General features: G+C 45.5%; 2 long non-coding RNA genes across 2 annotated transcripts; one reads left to right on the top strand and one right to left on the bottom strand.

Moving 5' to 3' along the window:
- Positions 1-10,910: 10,910 nt before the first annotated feature.
- On the bottom strand, positions 10,911-11,667 carry LOC134479781 (uncharacterized). The gene is made up of 2 exons (XR_010053525.1): positions 11,392-11,667; positions 10,911-11,019 (listed from the first exon to the last, which is right to left on the bottom strand). It is a non-coding gene; the product is annotated as an uncharacterized LOC134479781 (long non-coding RNA).
- A 136-nt stretch (positions 11,668-11,803) lies between these two features.
- On the top strand, positions 11,804-13,383 carry LOC120093726 (uncharacterized). The gene is made up of 2 exons (XR_005487390.2): positions 11,804-11,995; positions 12,550-13,383. It is a non-coding gene; the product is annotated as an uncharacterized LOC120093726 (long non-coding RNA).
- The last annotated feature ends 1,381 nt before the right edge of the window (positions 13,384-14,764 follow it).

Consider the following 14,764-nt stretch of genomic DNA (forward strand, 5'->3'; position numbering starts at 1 on the left):
TATCTCAAAAGAGGAGGCAGGAATATGGGAAAAGAGAAGGAAAGGGAAAAAGAAAGAAACTCAAAATCGGCCACAGATTTAAATGTAAATGTAGAACAAAACAAATCCATTCTTCTTCTCTTTTGTTTTCAAATCAGCTCAGGCAGATAAGTTCACCGGTTTTCTCTAAAGTCTCTGAATTGTTCTAAGGAATTCGAGTACTTGAGGTGGGAGCCATTTTTGAACAGGTTATAGGCGCTGGACACACTTGAGTACAGGCTCTTCAGGGTAGGATCACGGAAACCCCTTTTGTGCATAGAGAGACGTCACCAGAGCACGTTTGTGCACTGCTCTTCCCGATCGACATTTCCGGAACCCACAGGTCACAGTAATGCCTAAGAATCATCTCTTTCACAGGACCGTCTGATGCCCATTGGAATAAAAAGCTTTATATATGCAACGGAGAAGATGATACTGGGCTCCGTCTACTGTTGTGAGGCTGTGTAAGGCAGGCTTACAAACAGAGATCCAGGCATCAAGTGCCAGACTCAAATCCCTACTGTGAAAGTCGCCTTTATATCCCTGCTGTAATTGTCGCCTTAGAGGCTAAATGATGAATGGGCTCACCCTTTCTGAACTCTGGCTGGCTGGCTCAACTCAGATGCTCTAGCTCAGGCTCCTCTTCCTCCTGACTGATTCAATCTGGATGCTCTTGGCTCCTCACTGAACTGCTCTGCTTGGCCTCAGACTAACTCTGGCGATCTGTTCTAATCTTCCGGCTCCTTCTCATTCTCTAGCTCATTCTGTTTCCATCTGCAACCTGTTTCTGTAAAAACTGCCCCTCTCCCTTCTTTTCTGTGCTACCCTGTTGGCTGCCTCTTTCCTGTGCCATGAGAAATGGCCATATCCCTTCTCTAACTCACACTGTCAAATTCTCCTCTGATCCATCACTTTGTCTGCCCCTCGATTAGACGTCACTTTCGAACATGGCTGTTTCCTTCAATAAACTAACTTTAGCTTAAGGGTATATAGTAAGGGCAGGTCTGTATTCCAGCCAGAGGGATTAAAGGTGTGTGGCGTGACTGCATTCCAGCTGATCACACAGATCTAGGTCTTTGGATGTGACCAGGGCAGCCATGTTGCTGGATTGAAATTCCTCTATATCCTCATCCACCAATGTTGGACCTGAGTCTTTCTATTGCTTATTTCACCCTCAGTGATCTTTGTTTCCTTAGCAAATAAACCGCACTGGCTAGTACTATTGATAAGACTGTCTTAGTCACTGTCCTTTTGCTGTGAAGAGACACCGTGATCAAGGCAACTCTGATGAAAGGAGGCATTTAATTGGGGGCTGGCTCACAGTTTCAGAGGGATTGGTTCATTATTAACATACGGGAAGCATCGTGGCACACATGGAGCTGAAGCAGTGGCTGAGGATCACAGCCTGATTTACAGGGAGAGAGAGAGATAGACAAAGAGACACACAGAAAGAGACAGAGAGACAGAGAAAGAGACACACAGAGAGAGACAGAGACAGAGAGACAGAGAGAGGAAGAGAGAGAGAGGGGGAGAGAGGGGGAGAGAGAGAGAGAGAGAGAGAGACAGACAGACAGACAGACAGAGAGAGAGACACAGAGAGAGAGACACAGAGAGAGAGAGAGAGAGAGAATGGCATTTGAAACCCCAAAGCACACCCACAGCGACACACTTCTTCCAACAAGGCCATCCCTCCTAATCCCATCAAAGAGTGCCACTCCCCGGTGACTAAGTAGTCAAGTATATGAGCCCGTGGGAGCCATTCTTATCCAAACCAGCACAAATACATAGCCCTATTCTTGGTGTTCCCCAGGTTCTCAGTCACCAGGAGCTGCAGTCGCTAAGTAGAATAAGTTAATTAGCAGATTCTATCTGACCATCAAGAACGTACCCCAGTCATTGACTTGCTGTACTCATTTGCCTGGTGTCGACTAGGCAGTGCTGGCTTTGGAAGATGCTTGATTGGCTAACAGGATCTCATTAATAACAGAGACATTAGGGCTAGTAACATTCCTCAAACTAAGTAGAAAAGCCCCTCCTGGAATCCTCTTTTCTTTTCTCTTTTCCTCCTCTTCCCCTTCTTTCCCCCATCTCCTTCTCCTTCCTCCTGCCTGTTGTTTTGTTTGTTCGTTTGTGTTGGGGATCGAGACCACCGTCTTCTGTGTATAGACAAGCTTCTTCCGCTGCATTACAACGCCCCATGCCTTGACTTTTCTATGTAGATGCTGCGGCTTCCGTGAATGGATGTTTTTCCTTTCCAGTACCTGTGCCTTTCCCTGATTTGCTGTCCCAGGGAGTTAGCTAAGATTCCCATAGGATACTGAGAAGGAGTGTTGTTAGCTGGGAAGTCCTTTCCTTGCTCCTGAACTGCCGATCGTGATGTTATCTGAGTGTTTGTGTTTATTTTCGAACAGTGTTTTTATTCTCTGAGAATTTCTTAAAATGTCTTTAACATAACCACTCCCTTCCCCCCAGCTCCTCCTGGAACCAAGGCTCCACTGTATCTGATAGATGGCCTTTTTTTTTTTTTAATTTGAGAATTTTATACCTGCTTACAAAGTGATTTTGCCCAAGTTCACCCTTCTTTGGTCCACTAAGACTTCTCCCCCCTCCCGTCCACCACTACTACCACCACCGCCATTTGCTCACAAGGTCACGTGTTCTTTTTGCCCCACTGGCTAGCATTTTCGTAGGTGTGTTCAGAACACTGACTCCCAAGCCACTGTTGAGAAACCAAGTCAGTGCTTACTGAGTTCATCATTGTTTTCTGCGTATTTCGTTCCTGGTTTTGGTTTCACTTGATTTCACTTAATGTGAATTTAAAATGTTTTTTTATTGTCATTGTTGCTTTTGAAAAAAGAGCTCAAAACCACCTAGAACCTGCCAGACAGCTCACACTAGCCAGAACCTGCTGTCATCCTCGTGCCTCTGCCTCCCGAGGGCTGGAATGACCAGTGCGCATTTCCTGGTATTGTGTTTCAACTGAGTATTCTACATGCATGTATTTTCTTCCTTTTCTTAGTATATCGTTTTATACATGCCCCACCCCCACACCTTTTAAATGTGTGCACTGGAGTACACAAGGAGTAAGCCATAAGTCTATTTTCAAGTGAGACTGTGTCATGTCATGATATTTAATGACTGTCTTGGTTTCACTGCTGTGAAGAGATATCATGACCAAGGCAACTCTTATGAGGACAACATTTCATTAGGGCTGGCTTACAGGTTCAGAGGTTCAATCCATTATCATCAAGGTGGGAACATGGCAGCATCCAGGCAGGCATGGTGCAGGAGGAGCTGAGAGGTCTACATCTTGATTGGAAGGCAGCCAGGAGGAGACTCTAGATCACACTGCCCAGACTTAAACATATACATGAGACCTCAAAGATGGGATCTTGTGTAGCCTAGGCTAGCCTCCAACTTGCTAAGTAACCGAGGATGACCTTGAGCTTCTGACCCTCCTGCCTTTATCCCTCTTTACTGGGAGTGATTACAGACAGGGGCTACCATACCCAGTTTATATGCTGTGGGGTTGGGGGGGGTGAACCTGGAGCTTCCTGAATATGAGACGAGGACTTGACCAGCTAAACTATGTTCCCAGCTCCCAAAACCCTTCATGTAACATCTCTCGAGTCAGATCTACAGGCAACACACCTCAGCTCTTGTTTGCTGATGAGGCCTTCATTCCTTACTGCTTTCTCAGGAGGTGCTCTTGAAAGATGTAGAATTCTAGGTTAGTGCTGGATTTCACTCTCAACCCTTAATATGTCGGTCACCCCACTTCCTATGCACACGGAGACACTTCCTGCCTTGGTGTGTTTATAGATAAGGCCGCTTTAATAACTTTTCTTTTATCTTCGTTTTTCTCATTTGAATACTCACAGCATGGCACCGTGGCTTACTTCGCTTAGGTTGTACCCATCCTACTTTCATTTTCTCCAAGTTTACGTGGTTTGTGTCCCCCAGAAACACACATACATTTTCAAGCCGTCAAGTCCGTGTTTGAGTGAGACGGCACCACGTCATGGTATCTGAAGTATCCCAGTCGTCACGGCTTCCAATGTTATTTTTAGTCCATTGTCTCTTTCTCTTTGGTGCTGCAGTCGTGCGTGGTTTGCACCATTCGCTGTTTCCCCACCTCTCTTAGATAGCCTTTGATTTCCTTGGTCTCCATTGTCTTTGTGTTGTGTGGGTGTTTCTGTTCACAGGTCCTCAAATTCAGAGGCTGTGCTTGGCTCTGTCCAGTTGACTGACTGGCAGGCCCATCACAGACAGTACTATTCATTTCTGTCACAGTGATCATCTTTTTCTTCTTCTTCTTCTTCTTCTTCTTCTTCTTCTTCTTCTTCTTCTTCTTCTTCTTCTTCTTCTACTTCTTCTTCTACTTCTTCCTCCTCCTCCTCTTCCTCCTCCTCTTCTAGTTCTTGTTCTTGTTCTTCTTTTCCTCCTCCTCCTCCTCCTCCTCCTCCTCCTCCTCCTCCTCCTCCTCCTCCTCCTCCTCCTCCTCCTTTCCATTCTTTGAAATTTGTGTTGACTCTTTCCTGAGATTTCCATTTCAATGCCTGGGTCACCCAGTTGTCTGTCTGCTGTCTGCTGTCTGCTTTATCCATTAGATCCCTCATCACATTAATTTTAGTTGTTTTACATTCCTGCCTAATAGGTCCAACCTCTCTGCTCTGTCTGGTTCTCGTACTTGCTGTCTCTTCAAATCATATTTTACCCTTCGGCGTGCCTTGTGGGTTTTACTCTTTATAGCAGAACATGATGTACTGGGCTAATGAAGCAGCCGCATGTAGGCCCTTTTGACTTTAATTAGAAGTGTGGGGGTAAGAGGGAGTCTGCAGTTCTGTGGGTAAGCCTACCTTTTAGAGAGCATGGACCTCTGGACTGTGGTCATGACGAGAGGTTCTGAATCCCCAGTCTCCAAAAGAGGCAGAATGGCTACAAATATGGAGTTAGAGGTTTCTCTTTTTCCAAACAGAAGGCTGGAGGAGGCTGAGTTCAGCACCTCTTTCTCCTACTTAGACTCTAGAGCATCTTGAACTTAGAGTTTGTCTTTACGCAGGCCCAATAGGTTCTGATTTGGAGGTCTCCTCTGAAGGAGGGCCTTGTTAAAACATCCCTTGGATGCATGGAAAATCCTTTTCCAATGTCCTAGCTTGAAGGGATAAAATTTCCCTTGATATGCATTAAAGAACTAGGCTGTGCTCCTGCAGGCACAACTCACAACCCCTCTACCCCTACAGTCTCCTCATAGCCTCAAACCTGTCCACACCGAGTCCCCAACAATGCATCAATCATAGCTGTGGTTTTTCCTACCACGGCCCTGGTTTCCACAGAGATCTCTGCTTCAGCAAGTTGAGATTCCGTATAGTCTCAGGATGGGAGTTTGTGCTGTGAGCTCTCTTCTCTAAGAGATTTCAGAAGACTTGAGCCTTCGGATTGTATAGCCAGTCGCTTGGGTAGGTTAGAAGACGACCTCTAAGTTCTTCACAGGCAAAACTGGAGATCACAACTCTCCTTCGTTTCTTTACTTTTAACCAAAGCTCTGTTATCTTGCATGTGTACTGGTGTTTTTTGAAGTGCTGTGTGCCCTGTATGTGTGTGTGTGTGTGTGTGTGTGTGTGTGTGTGTGTGTGTGTGTGTGTGTGAGAGAGAGAGAGAGAGAGAGAGAGAGAGAGAGAGAGAGAGAGATATTTGTCCAGGCTTATGGTATCAGATCTTCAAGAACTTGTACTCATCACTGTTGAGATCCTATAGGGTGGGATTCCAAATATGTGTGTGTGTGTGTGTGTGTGTGTGTGTGTGTGTGTGTGTGTGTGTATCCCATATATATGTGTATACATATACACATAACACATGTGTATATGTATGCATGCATATACATATATGTGTATATATGTATATGTGTAGTATATACATACATATATGTATATATATGTATAATGTATATATATTATACATACATATGCATATCTCCTGGGAGCTCAGCACTGAAGTGCCCTCCACATTCCTGGCACACTGCTGTCCTTTCAGCCACCAGTAGGCACGTATTTGTCTTTAGCTTTGAGATGCATCTTTCACAGGCAGATTCGTCTTACCTAATACATATTAAAACCAAATATTCCTTTGGCTGCCTCATTATCCACGGGAAACAAGACAACTTCAGTGTCTTTTTGGCCACACTTTCCCTCCAAGTCTCTCAAAATCTCAGATGTCTCCTCGCAAGGGGTCTCCTCCGAGAGTATTTCTGCCTTTCATTTCAAAACCTGTCCATCCTTCAGTCGATGTTTTCATGTCTCATAATTAATCATAAAGCGGCTATTAATCCTAAGGAGACAGTATGTAGGTAATGATACTTATGGCCATGGTATTCATAACTCTGGGTCATTGAAAACAGCTCCCTCAATGTAGAAGATACTTAAATTGCTATGATATCTCTGTGTGACTTCTCTCCTAATTCCACTGAAGATGATATTGCAAAAGAATATTTATTGATGCAAGAAAAAAATGGAAGATGGTTAGGATTTTGTTATGGTTACCTTTAAAATACATATGTATTCAACATTAGAAAACATATGGATATGTGTATAGAAAAAATCTGAAAAGCTACGTAACAAATACAATTGGAGGTGGCTCAGTGGGCAAAGTGCTTACCATACAAGGGTGAGATCTGTAGTTCTAATCTCTATACCCACAGAAAGCCTGGGCTGGCACTGTGGCCTCCTGTCATCTCAGGATTCAGTGACAGAGACTGATCCCTGAGTCAAGCCGTCTAGCATGAATGGAAAGACCAGGCATTAGTAAGTAATAAAATAAATGTACACACACACATGTGCACCCGCACACGGATCTGCCTACACATACAAACATGAATAGATAAATACTAATTCTTGGACGGCGGAATTATGCGTTTTAATTTTTCTGTTTTTTATTTTATTACGAGTAGTAATTAAACATTTTTAAAGACCGTAAATTTTAATTTCTGATGGATTTGGTGAACATATTGCACATTCAGTCTATGAAAAATTTACTTAAAAGCATCCATAAACTTTAAGTGGCAGAAGGAACACCGTCGGGAGAGCCGAAAGTCATTACAAAATTGGACTAAACCCAAGATAGAAGACGGAAAAATCCAAGCCTCTATAGATGTCTCCCAGAATTTTTAGAGTCCAAGTCATCTTAATTCCCAAACCAGCAATTCCTGGTAGCACGGGGTCGCTGAGACACTTAGAGGAAGTGATTCAGGCAGAAGAGATAAGTCACCCAGTGGATGTCCTGAGTAACACCTGAAGCCACGATGTGTCCTCGGTCTCAGGAGCACTCTCCAGCTGCAAAGCCAAGGATGGATGAGCGTGAGGTGCAGCCTTGAAAAAGGTGTAGCTCGGGAAGAGTGTGAGTCGGGGGTGGAGGAGGGCGCACGCGCGTGCGTGCGTGCGTGCATGCGTGCGTGCGTGCGTGCGTGTCTGCGTGTGTTGGGTGATAGAGGTAGAAGTACCAGCAACAGTTCCCTTCCTTTCTGTCCAAGTCTCTGACCCAGGATGGGGGTCACTGTGGTCAACTTCCTTTTTCCTGCCAGTGCCTTCACCCATCATAAGTAAACCTTGGCTCTTGGAGTGGCTTCGTTAACTAGCTCTGCCAGGACGGCCATGGACCCGGAAGTGGGCACAGCAGGGAAGCAGGTTGCTGCTCCTACAGCTTCCTAAAGCTTAGAGCTGTTGGGTATTTGGTCTCTAAGAGGCAGTGCCCTTCCCACAGTGTGTTGAGCATAGGAAGTCTCTAGTAACTCCCTCCCTTCCTCTCTCTTCCTCCCTTCCTCTCCTCTCCTCCCCTCCCCTCCCCTCTTGGCTCTCTCCTCTCCTCACCCCCTCTTTATTAGGAGTTATCCCCCAATTCTTACAAGGAGTTAACTAAACTCCAGAATTCTTTTTTTTTAATTTCCCCTTATTATATTTATTCTCATGCATATTCCTCTGTCTTCTTGGCTTAGCGAGTAAGAGTATTTTGAATATAAATGACTATCATGCTGGGACAGTTGTAAAGAGCCAAGGGACATTTAGAAGTCACCCCAGAAGTTGCTACGGTTGTTTATTTGTAATTTTCCCATGATATTGGAACAACCGATTGTGAAGGTCCCAGTTGGCTTTCTTATCCTTAATTATTACTCTGGGTCCCTCACAGTTCGAGAGCTTAACAGGAATGATGCATGGGTCTTTCCTGTCGTGAAAAATCGAGCATTCCCCTGACTTAAAATAAGAGCTTAAAATGTTTGTTCGTTTGAGTGTTTTGTTTTGTTAGCCTTTTTCCTGACAGGTTTTTGTTTTCAATTTAGAAACAAGTCATTGATAACAAATTGTAAATAAATCATCATGGAAATACTGGATAATGCTCAATAAGTGACCAATAATATGGTGTTAATACTTTGTATGAGTGGGGAGGGGGGCTGGAGAGATGGCTCAGCAGTTAAGAGCACTGACTGCTCTCCCAGAGGTCCTGAGTTCAAATCCCAACAACCACATGGTGGCTCACAACCATCTGTAATGGGATCTGATGCCCTCTTCTGGTGTGTCTGAAGACAGCTACAGTGTACTCACATATATAAAATAAAATCTTAAAAAAAAAACTATAAGGAGAATCATTAAGCCAAAGCCTTTTCATGTAATTAACCAACACCTCATAAACTAACAGAGACAGGAGGATGGCTGGTGTTTGCTGCTGTGCCAGCCTAGCTCCACATTCAGTGAGAGACCCTGCCTCAGGGGAATCAGGTGGAAAGTGACAGAGAAAGGCACTCGATATAAGCATCCCAAATACAAGCCATGAATGAACTAGGAAAGTCCTCTCAGAAGCTCAAACCAGTTCACTTCCTGCTGCCTGCAGACCAAGAACAACTCCCAGCTCCTTCTCCGGCAACATTGTCTACCTGAATTCCGCCACGATTCCCTCTGCAGGCTTAGCCTTTTCAAATCCTACTTTAATTATGGATCCCTTCTAGCCATCACTCTCCAGAGAGAGGGAAAAGAAAGGTTAATCAGAAATGGGGGCTGTGGAGTTGGTTAGAAATAGTTCTTTGGGGTGATTCCAGTCTTCATCGTTAGCAGTCCAGTCCACTTGGCAAACACCAAATGCAAATGTGGAGCACCAGCTCCATCCAGGATAAACCATAAACCTCAAGGCTCTACAAATAAATCTGCACTAGTCTGTGGAAGCAACAAGAGGCAGCCAGAAATCTCACTGGGAGTTCTTCGGTACATTTCTCTCTACAGGGTCATGACAGACAATCAGCAAAGAGTAGCGAGGCAAACCAATGTCAGAGCCTTGTCCACCGTCTGCTGGGTTATACGTACACCCTTTCCAAACATCACGTGTCCTCTCAAGTGTCCACTCCAGCAAAGCATCACATGCCCCCTCACCAGGCAGCTTCCAGGAAAACACCCGTGTGTCCGTTCTCAGCAAAACAGCGTCTCATAAGGCAGTTCCTAGGAAAAGATCACAACTGATTCTCCCACTAAACCAAAAATTCCCACTTCACCCCTCCACGATGACAGTGGACTCAACCTCTGACTTGTAAGCCCACCCCAGGGAAATGTTTTCCTTAATAGGAGATGTTGTGCTCATGGTGTCTCTTCACAGCCGTAAAACCCTAACTAAGACAAAGACCAAAGCCATAACTTGTGTGATCAGTGATTCCATTGGCATAACTAAGGAAAAAGTATTATTTCAGGAAAGAGGTCAGAGGTCAGTGCCCTCAAGGACCTCCACAAGGATGCTGAGGCCGAGTTGAACATGGACATCAGGGAAGAGACCAGTCTGTCCTATATGCTGTCACCTATGTAAAATGGATATATTGGTGACTATCAAATGTTCATCTACCTGCTTGCCATCTGATATTCGGTTGCCTATTTGACTTCTTAGGAAGCCAATCTTCAGGAGTCAGATGCACTGTTACGTGAGGTGGTATATGGAGGACATCTTGGAGACTCAGAAGTCTGACTTTTAGATACATTGTCTCCCATCAGGTACCAGCTGACTGGATACAGGCAGCTCTACAGAAGAACCCTCCACAGCTTCTGGCGATGTGTATTCAGCCTGACAGAAGTGTTAGCATCAAAGTTGCTGTTAGATCATGAGTCTCTTCCCCTGTCACGATGACACACACACATGGAAATTATATATATATATATATACACATATATATATGTATATATATATACACATATATATATGTATATATATATATTTCTTTGGTTGGTGTGTGGGGCATATGTGTCTGTATGTGTGCAGGTGTGCATGCGCATGCATGTACATCAAGGCCAGGGAAGGACATCGAGTGCTTTTCTCTGTCACTTTCCACCTGATTCCCCTGAGGCAGGGTCTCACACTGAATGTGGAGCTAGGCCAGGACAGCAGCAAACCCCAGTCATCCTCCTGTCTCTGCCTCCAATAGTACCAGGGTTGCACGCACACAACCGTGCGAGAGGTCTTGAATTTGAACTTGGGTTCTCAATGGTTGCACGACAGGCATGAGCTGTCTCACTGAGCCATCCCCCATCTCTTCTGTCAGTCATTTTCCCTACTAGCATCCCCTCCCTAACCCACAAGCCTACATGAGGTAGCCGGCAAGTCTTCTCTTCAAGGACAAATTATGTAAATAAAAGCAACTGCATTAATTGTATCTAATTGGGTTTTAAGCTGCTTCAAAACCCCCCAATTATACACAAATGAGACCACATTCTGGGTGACACACACTTCTACTCAAAGCCATTGGATTTGATAATTCTATAAAAGGACTTTTTTTTAAGAATATACATTTCATAATGGATAGAATTTAGGATGTGATTAGGGACTGGGTTAGTCGCTTTTCTGTTTCTGCGATAAAAATGTCACAGCTAATGTCAGCTTGTGGAATCCATCATTTATTTTGGCTTATCTCTCCAGAGGGTAAGAGTCCATGTTGGCAAAGAGAAGGCATGGCAGTGGGAACAGAAATCTGAGAGCTCACATCTGGAATGGCAAGCAGAGAGAGCACGCTGGAAATGTGTGAAGATTTTTACTTCCAAAGCCCACTCCCAGTGACCTCCTCCAGCAAGGCCACTCCTCCTAAGCCTCCCCAAATGGTACCGGTCACTGAAGACCAAGTAAGCAAGGGCCCTACACTATGGGGGGAGTTTAGTGTTTATTCAAACTTAAAGGAGTGGAGTGTTCAGGAAGAGAAGGCAGTGAGCATGTGTGTAGGAATGAAGCCAGAGAAGAAAGAGAACGAGGCAGGTCCTGGCTGATGTAGGTAACAAAGAATTTTGTTGCCTAGAAGGTCTTAAATTTCAAAAAGGTTTACTTTATTTTATGTGTATAAATATGTTGCCCATCTATGTGTACCTCGTGCGCGCAGTGCCTGCAGAAGCCAGAAGAGGGCATCAGATCCCCCAGATGTAGAGTTAAAACGCAGTTTGAGGTTCCCTGTGGGCGCAGGGAACAGAATCCAGGTCAACTGCAAGAGCAGTAAGTGGTCTTAACTGCCGAGCCTTCTCTCCAGCCCCCATCTACAAGTTCTTGACAGCTGTGCGTGAGGGTGACTTTCTAAGTCGTCCTTGAAGCCTGAACAGGATCCTAATTGGACACGTTATCTCCTCCAACGATCTGCAGACCGCACCTTGTGTCTCCTTGCCTCCAACCGTCTGTCCCTGTGAGACCAGCTGAGAGGTGAGAGAGCAACTGGAACTTCCTTCCGCTCTGAACATTCCGCCAGCCAAGCGCTTCTGAGTCAGCGCATTCAAAGGTCCTTGCGGTCCTTGATGGTGAGCTCTGATTTAACCTACTAAGGACTGTCTTACTTGGCTACTTTGTGACGTCAGCACTTGACATTCAGCTAGCCATTTCAGTGTGCGCCATTGGAAAATACAGTCTCATAATCCCTTCAATATTTACATTCTTCAGCGATGAACCGTAGCAATTGAATGATGCCGCTTAAGAATTCATGTTGGTAGGTGAAAATGACAGAGCACTGTGAAGAGACCCAGTGATTTGGAAAAGAGTTTTCAGTAATCCCCTGTGCTTGGTGACTGGGGTGTTGGAGGGTGGGGGTGGGGGTGGGGGCGGGGTGGGTGGGTGGGGCCCGGATAGGATGAAGCAGACAAGTAAAGTAGCTGTTGGGTGCTCTGGGCTGCTGTGCGCTCCCGGAATTTTCCACTCGGTAGTATATATTCAGGTCACACACACAGTGAGATTTCCTGCGGCGCTGGTACAGATAAAAAGGCTGTGCAGTTTGGTAATAATCGTACTCCACTTAGGCAGAGCGCAGAATGGTGCCGTTTACAGCGATTGTCTCGGAAGCGAGAGAGATGCTTCTGCGCGCACGTTTCAAATATGGATTCATTAGTGCCCAGAGAACAATGGGAGGCATTCCGAAATGCATCTTAATGAGAAGCAAGTACTGACGGCTCATTTTCATGCCGTTTTAAAGCTGTTGCACGGTGGTTATTTCTTGGTTGGATTTAGACATAAATAAAACCTTCTCTCCCCAATTTTTTTTTCTAGGAGTGGCACTTCCGGAGACTCATATATTAAAAATCCAACCTAGGAAGCGCAAGGCCCTGGGTTCGGTCCCCAGCTCCGAAAAAAAGAACAAAAAAAAAAAAAAAATCCATCTCGTCTGCCATTGTTTGCTAAGCTAAAAGAGCAGCCCTCCCCTCCCATAGGATAAGCCGAGGAGGATGATTCACGCAACCCCAGTCCAGCATGTGACCTGTAGCCGAGAGGAATGATTGTGTACCATCCGTGGGACATCTGTGGCTCTTAGGCTCCCGAGCTTCCATGCTGTCTAGCCATTTGTAGTTTATCTGCTGGGCTTTTAAGCCTTTCAGGAGATAATCTCGCCGCTGTGGAATGCTGTGTTTGTAGAAGCATTTTGCTTTCACTCACTGCATATCAGCAGAACTCCCTGTGAGCTAGGCAGACATATTGGGTTGAGCACAAACAGGGCTGGCTGGTGCAGGACCCGGCCAGCCCTCGGAAGAGAAGCACATTACCAAACCACGGAACTGCTAAACTGCTGTATCTTTTATGATAAATAAGATAGAAGATCGATCAAATCCAGTGGAATTCTGATAAGCCACACCATGCTTCCTCGAAAATGTCTTTGGAGGAGGGGGACGACGAACAAAACCTGCCATTAAAATTTTATGTAGGGCTGGAGAGATGACTCAGAGGTTAGGAACACTGGCTGCTCTTCCAGAGGTCCTGAGTTCAATTCCCAGCAACCACATGGTGGCTCACAACCATCTGTAATGGGATCTGATGCCCTCTTCTGGTGTGTCTGAAGAGAGGGACAGTGTACTCACATATGTAAAATAAATAAATCTTTTTAAAAAGATTTTATGTAAATTTCAGAAAGTATGCGTTGGAGCAGATCTAAAAAAGTTTTATTTCCTCCATCTTGCTTTGTTTTTGTTTTTATTGGTTCTTTTTGGTCTTTGTTTTGTCTGCTGTTGTTTTCATGTATTTCTGTTTGTGAGAGAAAGATGGGCCATGATATCACTAGAAGAGGCTCTAAGAACAGGAGAGGGTTGGGCTGGGGCACAAACGGTAGAACACTTTCCCACCATGAGTAAGACCCCAAGTTCAACTCCAGCCGTGCAGGAAAGGGAAGAGGAGGGACACCAAACAGGAGAGCTGGCTCTGTGAATGAATCTTCACTTTTCTCCACCTGCTTCTATCAGGAACTCGATTCATTTTGCCTTACAGTACTGGGGACTTGGAAACCCAAGAGCAGAGGAAGCCCTGGGAGCCCAGGAAGAAAAATACCTCAAGGCAGGAGTTCCTGCCAAAGCAAAGCCTGCGGGGCTCAGGGAATGAGAAGTAGGATGTCCACCCAGACACACACTGTCAGGACGTGTCCTTTGGGAGCTGGGTGGAGGACATCATGTCCTGTGGCTTGGGAGGTAGGTACAGTCTGCAGACTAACAAGGTGTGTGCATGCACACCGGCAAGGCTGGGCACTCAGGTGCACCCATGTCCTCTTGATGACAGCTGCCTGATCCCCTGCCAGTGCTAATCTTCCTAGTGCCCAGCAGGTTGGCGACACCCTGTAGGGCTTTCCAGTCTTTACATAGCCAGGCTGAGAATCGTTTCCTTTTTAAAGCTCAGCTACCCCTTAGCAGGGCATTTCACCTGCAGGTAATTAATCACTTCACTCTAGGATCTCAGCACAAATAGTGACGAATCACACTCTCAGCTGCTGCTTCTTCTTCTTCTTCTTCTTCTTCTTCTTCTTCTTCTTCTTCTTCTTCTTCTTCTTCTTCTTCTTCTCCCTCTTCCTCCTCCTCCTCCTCTTCCTCCTCTTCTTCTTCCTCCTCCTCCTCCTCTTCCTCCTTCTCCTCCTCTTCCTCCTCCTCCTCCTTCTTCTTCCTCCTCCTCCTCTTCCTCCTTCTCCTCCTCCTCCTCTTCCTCCTCCTCCTCTTCCTCCTCCCCCTCCTTCTCCTCCTCTTCCTCCTCCTCCTCCTCCTTCTCTTCTTCTTTTTCTTCTTTCTCTTCTGTTCCGCTTTCTCTTCCTCTTCCTCTTCTTCCTCTTCTTCCTACTCCTCCTCCTCTTCCCCCTTTTCTGCTGCTGCTGCTTGGGTGTGTCTCTCACAAGACATCCTAGATTGCTACCATTAAGACTTACTTTCCAGAAGAGACTGCACTCTGTGCACATCCAGACGCCAGAGGAAAACACCAAACGACATCTGGAACCCTGGTGCACAGAGGCTCCCGG

Source organism: Rattus norvegicus, chromosome 7 (genome assembly GCF_036323735.1).
Source record: "Rattus norvegicus strain BN/NHsdMcwi chromosome 7, GRCr8, whole genome shotgun sequence".
Taxonomy (NCBI): domain Eukaryota; kingdom Metazoa; phylum Chordata; class Mammalia; order Rodentia; family Muridae; genus Rattus; species Rattus norvegicus.